This window comes from Orcinus orca, chromosome 1 (genome assembly GCF_937001465.1).
Source record: "Orcinus orca chromosome 1, mOrcOrc1.1, whole genome shotgun sequence".
Taxonomy (NCBI): domain Eukaryota; kingdom Metazoa; phylum Chordata; class Mammalia; order Artiodactyla; family Delphinidae; genus Orcinus; species Orcinus orca.
Genome location: NC_064559.1, coordinates 95,516,599 through 95,533,035, shown reverse-complemented (window position 1 = coordinate 95,533,035; position 16,437 = coordinate 95,516,599). Strand labels below are relative to the sequence as shown.

Sequence of the window (16,437 nt, the reverse complement as noted above, 5' to 3'; positions counted from 1 at the left end):
ACCGTGGAGCACAGGCCCCGGATGCGCAGGCTCAGTGGCCATGGCTCACGGGCCCAGCTGCTCCGTGGCATGTGGGATCTTCCCGGACCGGGGCACGAACCCGTGTCCCCTGCATCGGCAGGCGGACTCTCAACCACTGCGCCACCAGGGAAGCCCCGGGAAAAAAATTTTTTAATGTTATCTTATTTTGTATCTATATGAGGTAATGGATGTTCACTAATTACGGTAATCATTTCATGATATATATAAGTCAAATCATTATGTTGTACACCTTAAACTTACACTGTGCTGTATGTCAATTATATCTCAATAAAACTGGAAGGGGAGAAAAATCATTAAAACAAAAAACAAATGAAGACTGGCTTTGAAAATTCCCTGAGCAGACAAAACCAGTTTAGTCATACAGCAAACCTTAATTTAGCTTATTTTGCAAGGCAAGGGAGACTAATTTGACCTTGGTCACTTCTTGCTCATGCCTCTGGAAATCATAGGCACAACTTAAACTCTTCGCCAAAATTGATATGAGGTAACCACTAACCAATTCCCTATTACTTAAGAAAATTCTAATATTGTAACCAATCACTGTGAATAATAAGCAGTCACTGCCTCCTCACTAATACAAGCTGCTTTGTAACAATACAGTTGGCCCTTCCTATTCCTGGCTTCCACATTCTTGGGCTCAACCAACCAAGAATCAAAAATATTTGGGAAAAAAATTTCAGAAAGTTCAGAAAAGCAAAACTTGAATTTCTCGCAAGCCAGCAACTATTTACATGGAATTTATATTGTATTTACAGCTATTTACATAGCATTTACATTGTATTAGTTATCATAAGTAATCTAGAGATTAATTAAAGTAAATGGGAGGACCTTAGTAGGTTAGAGGCAAATACTACACCATTTTATATAAGGGACTTCAGTGTTCAAGGATTTTGGTGTATGAGTAGAGGTCGTGGAACCAATCCCCCACAGATATGGAGGGACGACTCTATACTCCTGAGTTTTCCTCCACGTTTGGAGTGAGTGCGCCTGGTTTGTGAACTTTCTTTTTGTTGTGTGCACAATAAACTTTTACTACTTCAGTGATTCATTGGTTTTACTTCTGCTGTTTCTGAACTTTTGACAAAGTATTGGGTTGGCCAAAAAGTTTTTATTTTCACCAAGAACTTTATTGATCAATGTATACACCATTTTGTTCCACTACCTTCTGCCATTTTTCAGGCAACTTCATAATTCCATCCTCCCAAAATTTTTTATCTTTTTGAGCAAAGAACTGTTCCAAGTGCCTTTTACAGTCTTCCAGGGAATTGACATTTTTTCTATTAAAAGAATTTTTTTAAAATTTTTGCGGTACGCGGGCCTCTCACTGTTGTGGCCTTTCCCGTTGTGGAGCTGTGCTCCGGACACGCAGGCTCATTGGCCATGGCTCACGGGCCCAGTGGGATCTTCCCAGACTGGGGCACGAACCCGTGTCTCCTGCATCGGCAGGCGGACTCTCAACCACTGCACCACCAGGGAAGCCCTATTAAAAGAATTTTGTAAGGACTGAAATAAATGGACATCCAAAGGTGCAGTGTCTGGTGAATATGGCGCATGAATCAGAACTTCCCAGCCAAGCTGTAACAGTTTTTGCCTGGTCCTCAAAGAAACATGTGGTCTTAATTTATGACAAAGGAGGCAAGAACAATGGAGAAAAAACAGCCTCTTTAATAAGTGGTGCTGGGAAAACTGGACAGCTACATGTAAAAGAATGAAATTAGAACACTACCTAACATAAAAATAAACTCCAAATGGATTAAAGACCTAAATGTAAAACCAGACACTCTAAAGCTCTTAGAAGGAAACATAGTACGAACACTCTATGACATAAATCACAGCAAGATCTTTTTGACCAGCCCCCTAGAGTAGTGAAAATAAAAACAAAAATGGGACCTAATGAAACTTAAAAGCTTTTGCACAGCAAAGGAAACTATAAACAAGACAAGAAGACAACCCTCAGAATGGGAGAAAATATTTGCAAATGAAACAACAGACAAAGGATTAATCTCCAAAATATACAAACAACTCATGGAGCTCAATATCAAAAAAACAAACAGCCCAATTAAAAAAATGGATGGGGCTTCCCTGGTGGCGCAGTGGTTGAGAGTCCGCCTGCCGATGCAGGGGACACGGGTTCGTGCCCCGGTCCGGGAGGATCCCACATGCTGTGGAGCGGCTGGGCCCATGAGCTGTGGCCACTGGGCCTGCGCGTCCGGGGCCTGTGCTCCACGGTGGGAGGGGCCACAGCAGTGAGAGGCCCGCATACCGCAAAAAAAAAAAAAAAAAGGATGGAAGACCTAAATAGACATTTCACCAAAGAAGACATACAGATGCCAAGAGGCACATGAAAAGATGCTCAACATCACTAGTTATTAGAGAAATGCAACTCGAAACTCCAGTGAGGTATCACCTCACACCAATCAAAATGGCCATTATCAAAAAAATCTAGAAACAATAAATGCTGGAAAGGGTGTGGTGAAAAGGGGACCCTCCTGCACTGTAAATTGATACAACCACTATGAAGAACAGTATGGTGGTTCCTTAAAAAACTAAAAATAGAACTATCATATGACCCAGCAATCCCACTACTGGGCATACACCCTGAGAATACCATAATTCAAAAAGAGTCATGTACCACAATGTTCATTGCAGCTCTATTTACAATAGCCAGGACATGGAAGCAACCTAAATGTCCATCGACAGATGAATGGATAAAGAAGATGTGGCACATATATACAACGGAATGTTACTCAGCCATAAAAAGAAACGAAGTTGAGTTATTTGTAGTGAGGTGGATGGACCTAGAGTCTGTCATACAGAGTGAAGTAAGTCAGAAAGAGAAAAACAAATACCGTATGCTAACACATATATATGGAAGGTAAAAAAGAAAAAAAGTGGTACTGATGAACCTAGTGGCAGGGCAGGAATAAAGACGTAGACATAGAGAATGGACTTGAGGACATGGGGGGCGGGGGAGGGGGAAGCTGGGGCGAAGTGAGAGTAGCATCGACGTATATACACTACTAAATGTAAAAATAGATAGCTAGTGGGAGGCAGCAGCATAGCACAGGGAGATGAGCTCGGTGCTTTGTGATGACCTAGAGAGGTGGGATAGGGAGGGTGGGAGGGAGGCTCAAGAGGGAGGGGATATGTGGATATATGTATGCATATGGCTGATTCACTTTGTTGTACAACAGAAACTAACACAGTATTGTGAAGCAATTATACTCCGATAAAGATTATAAAAAAAAAGAAAAAGAGGGCTTCCCTGGTGGCACAGTGGTTGAGAGTCCGCCTGCCGATACAGGGGACACGAGTTCGTGCTGCGGTCTGGGATGATCCCACATGCCGCGGAACGACTGGACCCGTGAGCTATGGCCGCTGAGCTTGCGCGTCCGGAGCCTGTGCTCCGCAGCGAGAGAGGCCGCAACAGTGAGAGAGGCCCGCGTACCGCCAAAAAAAAAAAACAACCAAACTTATCATATATTTTATCTTGTTATCATTTGCCTCACCCACTAGAATGTAAACTACATGTGGGCAGGGATTTGGTTCAGTCTTTTTTTGTAGTTAATGAATCCCTGGAGGTTAGAACAGTACCTGGAACTTAGTAGGTACTCTATAAATATTTGTTTAATAAAACGTATGATGGCATTGTTTGTCATATCTTGGAGTGGGTAACAACCTAGCATCTATCATGGGGGAAAGAAAAGTAAAATGGGTGGGTGCCCACTATGAAATTATTTACAGCAGTCAGAAGCAAAGGAGTAAATGTACACACAGAAACTTGGGTAGAACCCAAAGTCACAATGCTGAGTGAAGAACATACACAAAATTAGGAAACAATTACACACAAAACAACGACACAGTCTACAAGGATACATACAAATTCAAAATACATATCAAACACATTAGAGAGGGGGTGAAAGTAGGGAATAGGGATAAAAGAAAGTAATAAATTAAGACAAAAATAAATAAAGCAAGAGAAGAGTCTTGCACCCATCCATGTGGATCGAGGGCAATGAATTGAGATTAACACTGTACCTGAGGTCCATCCCCAAATTATTGAATGTTGTGAATACATATTTTAGTTTCATACCAAAATTTTAATAAGAAACTTAAAAATATGTATTTGTATGAGTATCCAGAACAGACTTCAAATACATGTTTATTTTTTTCTGAGAAATATTAAAACAAATGTTAACAGCTGGATTAGGGCATAACTGACATACAGTAAATTGGACATTTTCAAAATGTACAGGTTAAGTTTTGGCAAATGTATCACTCTATGAAATCATCCTCACAATGGGGAGCCAACTTGCCCACTAGGCACAGTAGGCATACACCTACAAAAATATTTCAACTTATTTTAAATCCAAAATGCCTTAATTTTATTAAAAAAATCATTTAAATTCAAAATAATGAAATTTTACAAATGATTTTATATAATATTAATACCTTCATCTTTATACCAATGCAGCTGTAAAATATATTAATAAATTACATATTTAAGTCATATTATATATAATAGTATATTATATTCAGTTATATATTATATGTTATATATAAATGAACTATATTAATACATATACATTTTAAATTAAAGAAAAGTTTTTTTTTTGTTTGTTTGTTTTTTTTTTGCGGTATGCGGGCCTCTCACTGTTGTGGCCTCTCCCGCCGCAGAGCACAGGCTCCGGACGCGCAGGCTCAGCGGCCATGGCTCACGGGCCCAGCCGCTCCGCGGCATGTGGGATCTTCCCGAACTGGGGCACGAACCCGCATCCCCTGCATTGGCAGGCGGACTCTCAACCACTGTGCCACCAGGGAAGCCCAGAAAAGATTTTTAACATTTAAACATTATTTTTTATGGAGAGTCCCAGGAAGGTCAAAGTGTCTAGGGCCAATGAAAGTCATAATGCAGCCCTGTCACAATTAAGATAGTGAACATATCCATTGTCCCCCCAATTTTCCCTTTCTAATCCTTATTGCCTGCCATTCTCCTTCCACTTACCAAGCAATCACTGATCTGCTTTCTGTCATTATAGTTTTCATTTTCTACAATTTTTTTTTTTTTTTTCCTCCCGTTGTGGAGCACAGGCTCCGGACGCGCAGGCTCAGCGGCCATGGCTCACGGGCCCAGCCGCTCCGCGGCATGTGGGATCTTCCCGGACCGGGGCACGAACCCGTGTGCCCTGCATCGGCAGGCGGACTCTCAACCCCTGCGCCACCAGGGAAGCCCCCATTTTCTACAATTTTATATAAGTGGAGTCATATAACACTCTTTTTGACTGGGCTTCTTTCACCTAGCATAACAGTAATTATATATATATATATACATATATATTTTTTTTTTTTTGCTGAGCAGCATTCCATTGTATGGATGTAACCATAATTTATCTTCACCTGTTGGGTGACGTTTGGGTTGTTTCCAGCTTTGGGCTGTTACAAATAAAGCTACTATGAGTATTCGTGTACAAGTCTTTCTATGAGCATACACTTAATTTTCTCTTGGAAGTACCTAGGATTAGAATGGCTGAGTCCATAGTAGTAGTTTAACTTTCAAAGAAACTGTTAAACTGTTTTCCAAAGTGGATGTAACATTTTACATCCCCCCACCCCCCCATCAGTGTATGAGTGTTCCAGTTCTTCCACATCCTGGACACCTGGTATGATAGGCATTCTAATACATGTGTATGATATCTCGTGTTTTAATTTTGCATTTCCCTAATGATTAATGATGTAGAACATCTTTAGATATGATTATTTGCTATCCATCTATCTTCCTTGGAGAAGTGTCTGTGCAAACTGCCGTGTGTGTGTGTGTGTGTGTGTGTGTGTAAATAACTTAATTAAAAGAAAATATACATTGTTTCCACCTGATTCAGAACCAAGGGCTTAGGGCCTTAGGATTCCCTGTGGGGAAAGACTCAGAGGAGGGAGGGAGAAAGAATCTCCATGACTGGGAACTTAGAACTGAAAGCATGGGGACAGCTTAAATCGAAAAAAGAAATAGGCAGGTTTGTTGGGGGTGGAGAGCAGAGCGACTTGTAATACTGGCTCTGGAACTATGTTCCATTCATTCGTCTGGACTGCAGGGTAAAGATACCCGCCCTTCAGCTTAAAGCGAGATAATGCTAGGCACACAGCTGGGTCTTGATAACAGGTTTGCAAATTCTCTGGAGGAGACAGCCCCCTGAAGACCCAGCTGAAGAAGAAGGAGCCTGAGCAGAGTTTGAATAAGGGACCAGCCTGAGTTTCAGGGCACCGCCCCGAACCAGAGCTTGGTTCTGGGGATCCGGATCGGAGCCGATGACTTCATTCGAGTGACCAAAAGTGCTTTACGTTTCTGGTGTCAGAAAAGATAAGAGAAAAACTGGAGGACCGCCGCGGGGGTCAGTGCTCAACCAGCGAAAAAAAAAAAAAAAAGAGTACACGCCTTGTTTCCGCCCGGTTTCGAACCGGGGACCTTTCGCGTGTGAGGCGAACGTGATAACCACTACACTACGGAAACAGCCGATAACTGCTCCTTCAAAAACTAGTCTTGAAATGTAGCAGCTCGTCACTGTGTCTCCGCCCGTGAGAAAAGCGCTGGGGCGGGTCGACCACAGCCTAGGCTCACCCAGAGGCCTGGAAAGTGGCAGGCAAGGCCCGGAGGCGCGCCCGGTATCATGGTTACAGCACCAGGTGAGCTCGATGGTGCCTCATCAGGAAGCTTCCAGCACAAGTGGAGCTCCAGCCAGTGTCGTTGCTGTGGAAAGCCTGAGTCTGTGGGCCAAAGCTCCAGACTTCCTCAAAGGCTCGTCGTGCAGTTTTCCGGATCCTGCAGGTCCCGGAGGAACGCTTGGCGGGGAGCCGGAGCACCCTGGGGTAAGGTCACCCTCTGGCACTTAGTGCGTGTCCCCTATTCCGAGACTGGAGAAAAATGGTGCGGTAACTACAGGTAGGAAGAGACTTAGGTGACAGAGTCGGCCAAGATAAGGAAAACCAGCTCATATGTGAAACAAATATACACCTTAAGTTTGCCCAGTACGTACTTTAGAAAGCAATTGTGATGGAAAAACTGTTTTCTCCTTCCTACGTCTTTCTTCCCTTTACTACTCACACCAGCACTTCACTTCTGGTCACCAAGTGTGTGGAGGTTTTTGCCCCACACCAAGCAATTCTCTGTCTCTGACACCACCTAGGTGTTCCACAGTTTAACTGAATTCTGACACTATCTACTTGGAGATTAGATTAAAGGCTCAGTCGTACAAGAGTGCCCTCACCCCCTTCATATGCCAGTCTCAAGCCCAAGTTATCACCTGAACTTTTTTTTTTGAATTTTATTTTATTTACAGCAGGTTCTTATTATCTATTTTATACATATTAGTATATATGTCAGTGCCAATCTCCCAATTCATCACACACACACCGCTCCCCGCTCGGTGTCCATACATTTGTTCTCTACATGTGTCTTTATTTCTGCCTTGCAAACTGGTTCATCTGTACCATATTTCTAGATTCCACACATATGCGTTAATATACGATATTTGTTTTTCTCTTTCTGACTTACTTCACTCTGTATAACAGTCTGTAGGTCCATCCACGTCTCTACAAATGACTCAATTCCATTCGTTTTTATTGCTGAGTAATATTCCATTCTATATATGTACCACATCTTCTTTATCCATTCATCTGTCAATGGGCATTTAGGTTGCTTCCATGATCTGGCTATTGTAAATAGTGCTGCAATGAACATTGGGGTGCATGTGTCTTTTTGAATTACGGTTTTCTCTGGGTATATGCCCAGTAGTGGGTTTGCTGGGTCATATGGTAATTCTATTTCTAGTTTTGTAAGGAACCTCCATACTGTTCTCCATAGTGGCTGTATCAATTTACATTCCCACCAACAGTGCAAGAGGGTTCCCTTTTCTCCACACCCTCTCCAGCATTTGTTATTTGTAGATTTTCTGATGATGCCCATTCTAACTGGTGTGAGGTGATACCTCATTGTAATTTGATTTGCATTTCTCTAATAATTGAGCAGCTTTTCATGTGCTTCTTGGCCATCTGTATGTCTTCTTTGGACAAATGTCTATTTAGGTCTTCTGCCCATTTTTTGATTGGGTTGTTTGTTTTTTAATATTGAGCTGCATGAGCTGTTTATATATTTTGGAGATTTTCTCCCATTCTGAGGGTTGTCTTTTCATCTTGTTTATAGTTTCCTTTGCTGTGCAAAAGCTTTTAAGTTTCATTAGGTCCCACTTGTTTATTTTTATTTTTTCATTTGTTTATTTTTGTTTTTACTCTAGGAGGCTGGTCAAAAAAGATCTTGCTGTGATTTATGTCAAAGAGTGTTCTTCCTATGTTTTCCTCTAAGAGTTTAATAGTGTCCAGTCTTACATTTAGGTCTTTAATCCATTTTGAGTTTATTTTTGTGTATGGTGTTGGGGAATGTTCCAATTTCATTTTTTACATGTAGCTGTCCAGTGTTCCCAGCACCACTTATTGAAGAGACTGTCTTTTCTCGATTGTATATCCTTGCCTCCTTTGTCATAGCGTAGTTGACCATAAGTGCGTGGGTTTATCTCTGGGCTTTCTATCCTGTTCCATTGATCTATATTTCTGTTTTTGTGCCAGTACCATATTGTCTTGATTACTGTAGCATTGTAGTATAGTCTGAAGTCAGGGAGTCTGATTTCTCCAGCTCCATTTTTTTTCCCCTCAAGATTGCTTTGGTTATTCGGGGTCTTTTTTGTCTCCGTACAAATTTTAAGACTTTTTGTTCTAGCTCTGTAAAAAATGCCATTGGTAATTTGATAGGGATTGCATTGAATCTGTAGATTGCTTTGGGTAGAATAGTCATTTTCACAATATTGATTCTTCTAATCCAAGAACGTGGTATATCTTTCCATCAGTTTGTGTCATCTTTGATTTCTTTCATTAGTGTCATAGTTTTCTGAGTACAGGTCTTTTACCTCCTTAGGTAGGTTTATTCCTAGGTATTTTATTCTTTTTTTTTTTACAGTGGTGAATGGGGTTGTTTCCTTGATTTCTCTTTCTGATCTTTTGTTGTTAGTGTATAGGAATGCAAGAGATTTCTGTGCATTAATCTTGTATCCTGCAACTTTACCAGATTCATTAATTAGCTCTAGTAGTTTTCTGGTGGCATCTTTAGGATTCTCTATATATAGTATCATGTCACCTGCAAAGAGTGACAGTTTTACTTCTTCTTTTACAATTTGGATTCCTTTTATTTCTTTTTCTTCTCTGACTGCCGTGGCTAGGACTTGCAAAACTACGTTGAATAATAGTGGTGAGAGTGGACATCCTTGTCTTGTTCCTGATCTTAGAGGAAATGCTTTCAGTTTTCACCCTTGAGAGTGATGTTTGCTGTGGGTTTGTCATATATGGCCTTTATTATGTTGAGGTAGGTTTCCTCTATGCCCACTTTCTGGAGAGTTTTTATCATAAATGGGTATTGAATTTTGTCAAAAGCTTTTTCTGCATCTATTGAGATGATCATATGGTTTTTATTCTTCAATTTGTTAATATGGTGTATCACATTGATTGATTTGTGTATATTGAAGAATCCTTGCATCCCTGGGATAAATCCCACTTGATCGTGGTGTGTGATCCTTTTAACGTGTTGCTGGATTCTGTTTGCTAGTATTTTGTTGAGGATTTTTGCATCTATATTCATCAGTGATATGGGTCTGTAATTTTCTTTTTTTGTATCTTTGTCTGGTTTTGGTATCAGGGTGATAGCCTTGTAGAATGAGTTTGGGAGTGTTCCTTCCTCTGCAATTTTTTGGAAGAGTTTGAGAAGGATGGGTGTTAGCTCTTCTCTAAATGTTTGATAGGATTCACCTGTGAAGCCATCTGGTTCTGGATTTTTGTTTGTTGGAAGATTTTTTATCACAGTTTCAACTTCATTACTTGTGATTGGTCTGTTCATATTTTCTATTTCTTCCTGGTTCAGTCTTGGAAGATTATACCTTTCTAAGAATTGTCCATTTCTTCCAGGTTGTCCATTTTTTTGGCATAGATTTGATGGTAGTAGTCTCTTAGGATGCTTTGTATTTCTGCAGTGTCCATTGTTAACTTCTCCTTTTTCATTTCTAATTTTATTGATTTGAGTCCTCTCCCTTTTTCCTGATGAGTCTGGCTAAAAGTTTATCAATTTTGTTTATCTTCTCAAAGAACCAGCTTTTAGTTTTATTGATCTTTGCTATTGTTTTCTTTGTTCCTGTTTCATTTATTTCTGCACTGATCTTTATGATATCTTTCCTTCTACTAATTATGGTTTTATTTGCTCTTCTTTCTCTAGTTCCTTTAGGTTTAAGGTTAGATTGTTTATTTGAGATGTGTCTTGAGGTAGGCTCATACTGCTATAAATGTCCCTCTTAGAACTGCTTTTGCTGCTTCCCATAGGTTTTGGATCGTCATGTTTTCATTGTCATTTATCTCTAGGTATTTTTTGATTTCATCTTTGATTTCTTCAATGATCTCTTGGTTAGTTAGTAACATATTCTTTAGCCTCCATGTGTTTGTGTTTTTTACGTTTTTTTCCCCTGTAATTTATTTCTAATGTCATGGCATTGAGTCGGAAAAGATGCTTGATATGATTTCAATTTTCTTAAATTTACCAAGGCTTAATCTGTGACCCAAGATTTGATCTATCCAGGAGTGTTCCGTGTGCACTTGAGAAGAAAGTGTAATCTGCAGTTTTCAGATGAAATGTCCTATAAATATCAATTAAATCTATCTGGTCTGTTGTGTCATTTAAAGCTTGTGTTCCCTTATTAATTTTCTTTCTGGATGATCTGTCCATTGGTGTAAGTGAGGTGTTAAAGTCTCGCACTATTATTGTGTTACTGTTGATTTCTTCTTTTATAGCTGTTAGCATTTGCCTTATGTATTGAGGTGTTCTTATGTTGGGTGCATATATAATTGTTATATCTTCTTCTTGGATTGATCCCTTGATCATTATGTAGTGTCCTTCCTTGTCTCTTGTAACATTCTTTATTTTAAAGTCCATTTTATCTGCTATGAGTATTGCTACTCCAGCTTTCTTTTGATTTCCATTTGCATGGAATATCTTTTTCCATCCCCTCACTTTCAGTCTGTATGTGTCCCTAGGTCTGAAGTGGGTCTCTTGTAGACAGCATATATATGGGTCTTGTTTTTGTATACATTCAGTGAGCCTGTGTCTTTTGGCTGGAGCATTTAATCCATTCACATTTAAGGTATTATCAATATGTATGTTCCTATTACCATTTTCTTAATTGTTTTGCATTTGTTTTTGTAGGTCCTTTTCTTCTCGTTTTTCCCTCTTAGGGAAGTTCCTTTAGCATTTTTTGTAGAGCTGGTTTGGTGGTGCTGAATTCTCTGAGCTTTTGCTTGTTTGTAAAGCTTTTGATTTCTCTATCGACTCGGAATGAGATCCTTGCCGGCTAGAGTAATCTTGGTTGTAGGTTCTTTCCTTTCATCACTTTAAATATATCGTGCCACTCCTTTCTGGCTTGCAGAGTTTCTACTGAGAAATCAGCTGTTAACCTTACGGAAGTTCCCTTGTATGTTATTTGTCGTTTTTTCCTTGTTGCTTTTAATAATTTTTCTTTGTCTTTAATTTTTGTCAACTTGATTACTATGTGTCTCAGCATGTTTCTCCTTGGGTTTATCCTGCCTGGGACTCTCTGCGCTTCCTGGACTTGGGTGGCTATTTCCTTTCCCATGTTAGGGAAGTTTTCAACTATAATCTCTTCAAATATTTTCTCTGGTCCTTTCTCTCTCTCCTCTCCTTCTGGGACCCCTATAATGAGAATGTTGGTGTGTTTAATGTTGTCCCAGAGATCTCTTAGGCTGTCTTCACTTCTTTTCATTCTTTAAATAAATAAATTTATTTATTTATTTACTTTGGTTGCGTTGGGTCTTTGTTGCTGCACATGGGCTTTCTTTAGTTGCGTCGAGCAGAGGCTACTCTTCATTGTGGTTTATGGGCTTCTCACCTCAGTGGCTTCTCTTGTTGCGGAGCACAGGCTCTAGGCATGCGGGCTTCAGTAGTTGTGGCTCAGGGGCTCTAGAACGCAGGCCCAGTAGTTGTGGCTCACAGGCTCTAGAGTGCAGGCTCTGTAGTTGTGGCGCATGGGCTTACTTGCTCTGCGGCATGTGGGATCTTCCCTGACCAGGGCTCAAACTCATGTCCCCTGCATTGGCAGGAGTATTCTTAACCACTGTGCCACCAGTGAAGCCCTCATTCTTTCTTCTTTACTCTGTTCCATGGCAGTGAATTCCACCATTCTGTCTTCCAGGTCACTTATCTGTTCTTCTGCCTCAGTTATTCTGCTACTGATTCCTTCTAGTGTATTTTTTATTTCAGTTACTGTATTGTTCATCTGTTTGTTTGTTCTTTAACTCTTCTAGGTGTTTGTTCTTTAATTCTTCTAGGTCTTTGTTAAACATTTCTTGTATCTTCTCGATCTTTGCCTCCCTTCTTTTTCTGAGGTCTTGGATCATCTTCACTGTCATTATTCTGAATTCTTTTTCTGGAAGGTTGCCTATCTCCACTTCATTTAGTTGTTTTTCTCGGGTTTTATCGTTTTGCTTCTTCTGGTACATAGTCCTCTGCCTTTCATTTTGTCTATCTTTCTGTGAATGTGGTTTTTGTTCCACAGGCCACAGGATTGTAGTTCTTCTTGCTTCTGCTGTCTGCCCTCTCTCTCTCTCTCTCTTTAAATTATAGTCGATTTACAATATTGTGTTAATTTCAGGTGTACAGCAAAGCTATTCTACATATGATTCTACATATATATGTATATACCTATATTCTTTTTTTTTCTGAGTCTTTTCCATTACAAGATATTGAATATAGTCCTTATGCTATACGGTAAATCCTAGTTGTTTATCTATTTTATATATGGTAGTGTGCATCTGTTAATCCCATACTCCTAATATATCCACCCCCCTTCCCCTTTGGTAACCATAAGTTTGTTTTCAATGTCTGTGAGTTTGTTTCTGTTTTGTAAATAAGTTCATTTGTACTATTTTAAAAATTTCACATATAAGTGATATCATATAATATTTGTCTTTCTCTGACTTACTATGATAATCTCTAGGTCTATCCATGTTGCTGCAAATGGCATTATTTCATTCTGTATGGCTGAGTAATATTCTATGGTACATACATACCACATCTTAAGTCAATCCTCTGTCAAGGGACACTTGGGTTTTTTCCACATCTTGGCTATTGCAAATAGTGCTGCTATGAACATGGAGGTGCATGTATCTTTTTGAATTAGAGCTTTCATCTTTTCCCAGTATATGCCCAGGAATGAGATTGCTGGATCATATGGTAACTCTATTTTTCATTTTTTAAGGAACCTCCATACTGTTTTCATAGTGGCTGCACCAATTTACATTCCTACCAACAGTGTAGGAGGGTTCCCTTTTCTCCATACCCTCCCCAGCATTTATTATTTATAGACTTTTTGATGATGGCCATTCTGACTGGTGTGAGGTGATACCTCATTGTAGTTTTGATTTGCATTTCTCTAATAATTAGTGATGATGAGCATCTTTTCATGTACCTATTGGCCATCTGTATGTTTTCTTTGGAAAAATGTCTATTTAGGTCTTCTGCCCATTTTTTTTACTTTTTGTTGTTGCTGTTATTGAGTTGTATGAGTTGTTAGTATATTTTGGAAATTAAGCCCTTGTCGTTCGCATTGTTTGCAAATATTTTCTCCCAGCCTATAGGTTCTTTTCATTTTGTTTATGGTTTCCTTTGCTGTGCAAATGTTTATAAGTTTGATTAGGTCCAATTTGTTTATTTTTGCATTTATTTCTATTGTTTTGGGATTCTGACCTAAGAAAATATTGCTACGATTTATGTTAGAGAATATTTTGCTATGTTCTTTCTAGGAGTTTTGTGGTGTCATGTCTTCTGACCCACGAGTTATAGATTGGGAGTTCCAATGATCCCCTCATCAGGTTGGATTAATTTGCTAGAGCAGCTCACAGAACTCAGGAAACACTTACTTGCATCAGTTGCATCAATTTATTAAAGGATATGATAAAGGATACAGATGGACAGCCAGATAAAGAAATACATAGGCAAGGTCTGGGAGGTTCACCTGGTGCAGGAGCTTCTGTCTCTGTAGAGTTGGGGTGCGTCAACCTCTCGGTGTGGATATATTCACCAACCTGGAAGCTCTCCAGACTCCCATGCTTTTGGAATTTTATGGAGGGTTCATCACATAGGCATGATCAATCATTAACTCCATTTCAGTTCTGTTCCCTCTCTGATGGATGGGGCTGAAAATTCCAAGATTTTAATCATGGCTAGTCTTTCTTGTGACCAGCCCCCATTTAGTAGTCATGCAGGAGCCCACCCAGAATTGCCTCCTTAGAACAAAAGGTTCTCCTACTGCCCTTATCACTTAGGAAATTACAAGGGTTTTAGGAATTCTGTGCCAGGAGTCGGGGCAGAGACCAATATATATATATATATATATATATATATTTTTTTTTTTTTTTTCTATTTTCTCTTCTCTCACAGCCCACCACTCCTGGTCTCTGGCCACAGACCCCTCCCAGCAAAATGAAACATAAGTTCAAAGGTAGTCATTAATAATCATTCCTGTCCATCATCATATTGTAGGAGAATGTCTGCTGGGACAAGCCCACTCAGTTTGCAGGCTTTCATTCCATCTTGTCAAGTTCCAAAAACAGGCGTGGTCTCAGCAAACATGTGGCTTCACCCTTTCAGGCATCTGATATAATTGAGCTGAGGTGATATCATTTCTTGTTCTGAGCCTCTTTCAAGGTGTTAATATAATATTGGATTTTTGCCTCATTACATAATTCATTTACTCATAACTTTACTGTTAGCTACTACTATTCCTCCTTCTCTCCATTTATACCCAAATTCTTTTACCTTTGGAAGGGATTAGGTTCAGCCACTGTGCTGGTCTATATTGCAGGCAGTAATAATAGTCTAGCATGTGCCTCCCCATCAGTCCACTTCTATTCAGATAAGGTAAGGTTACATAGGTGCAGAGCTAGCGGGCTATCTTAACCACCAGGCAATATAGCTGCATTCACTGTTAGCCCCAATTTTATCATATGGTATGAAGGCACATTCTGTCCCATCAGGCCCTTAGGAATTATGACATAAAGATCAGAAACACAGTTGCACTTTTTGCTTAGGAATCATCCCTATTTTCAGCCCTAGTTGTAGCCCTGGTCCTGTGACCACTGCATCAGGTAGGGGGGACAAAAAAGTTGAGATGATGTGGGAAAGAAAGAATACTCCATCCTTCCCCACCCCCATCCCCCAGATCCACCAGTAAAACAGAGAAATCTATCTAGTGGGGACACTCCTTTAGTGCCTCTCATTTTGAGTGTAAGCACACTCTGACTCCCAGTTAGTGTGTCTAATTAACATTGCTTGAAGCCCAGATTTACGTGCCTTCTGTTTTACAATATTAGGTAGGGAAAATGTTTCCCAGTCAGATACAGTGTCCACCCCCATAGTACAATCAGGTAGAAGACACACAACCGCTTCACATAAAACCTGTTCAAACATACCAATTCTCCTACAAACTTTTCCTGCAATTCCATTAACCCCTACACTCCTAACTGTAGCCTCCAGTAGGAGTTCATCAACAGGTTTTGGTCTTACAATACTAGGTAGAGGAAGTGTTCCCCAGCCAGACATAATATCCATTTCCAGGAAACATTCACGTAAAGGAGACACAACTTTACATGAATCTTATTTAAACATTTCCACTTTTATAATCTTATCAGCACTCACGTTTTTATGTTCTCTCAGTCTAACTGTAGACCATATCAGGGTTTCACTAATAGATTTTGGTACCATAGTGTGTGGGGATCCTATATCAAGGGGTCCTGGAAACGTCTCTTTTCCACCCCTTGACCATTTTACCCACTCTTGTGCAAAAGGCTTTGGGTCCCCAGTGAAGGGTTGAGCCAAGGGACCCTGGCCCTTTTTGTCAGTTTTTAACCTGATTATTCTGCTTGATCACAGACCCAGGCGATTCTGAGTGGGGTTTCTCATCAAAATCTTTGCCTTCTGGCTTTAATAATTCCTCTAAACTGGGGTAAATGGAGCAGAGTTGTTTGGGGCCTTTTGATGTTGGGGAACCAGCAAGGTTGATCCACCCAACCTTCTATAGTGCTGCATCAGCACTTCTGTTTCAACACCATCAATGTCTACCATATTCATCCCATTTCTTAATAGCCGTCTAAAGATTTCCACGCTGTTGGAGAGAGCTGGAGAGTTCTTTGACTCTCCTCACTGTCTTTCTCCATTTTCTTTTTAATTATTTTAATGCCCTTCGTTTCAGTAAGACCCACACAAGGAAGCTGAGACAGCAAATCTGATAAGGCTTCTTGGAT

General features: G+C 40.1%; 1 long non-coding RNA gene and 1 other non-coding gene across 2 annotated transcripts; both read right to left on the bottom strand.

The window, feature by feature from the left end:
* Positions 1-6,474: 6,474 nt before the first annotated feature.
* On the bottom strand, positions 6,475-6,547 carry TRNAV-CAC (transfer RNA valine (anticodon CAC)). Its single transcript has one exon. It is a non-coding gene; the product is annotated as a tRNA-Val (tRNA).
* Positions 6,548-7,343: 796 nt separating this feature from the next.
* Positions 7,344-14,633, bottom strand: LOC125965119 (uncharacterized). Its single transcript, XR_007478651.1, has 2 exons — positions 13,542-14,633; positions 7,344-8,021 (listed from the first exon to the last, which is right to left on the bottom strand). It is a non-coding gene; the product is annotated as an uncharacterized LOC125965119 (long non-coding RNA).
* Between the last annotated feature and the right edge of the window lie 1,804 nt (positions 14,634-16,437).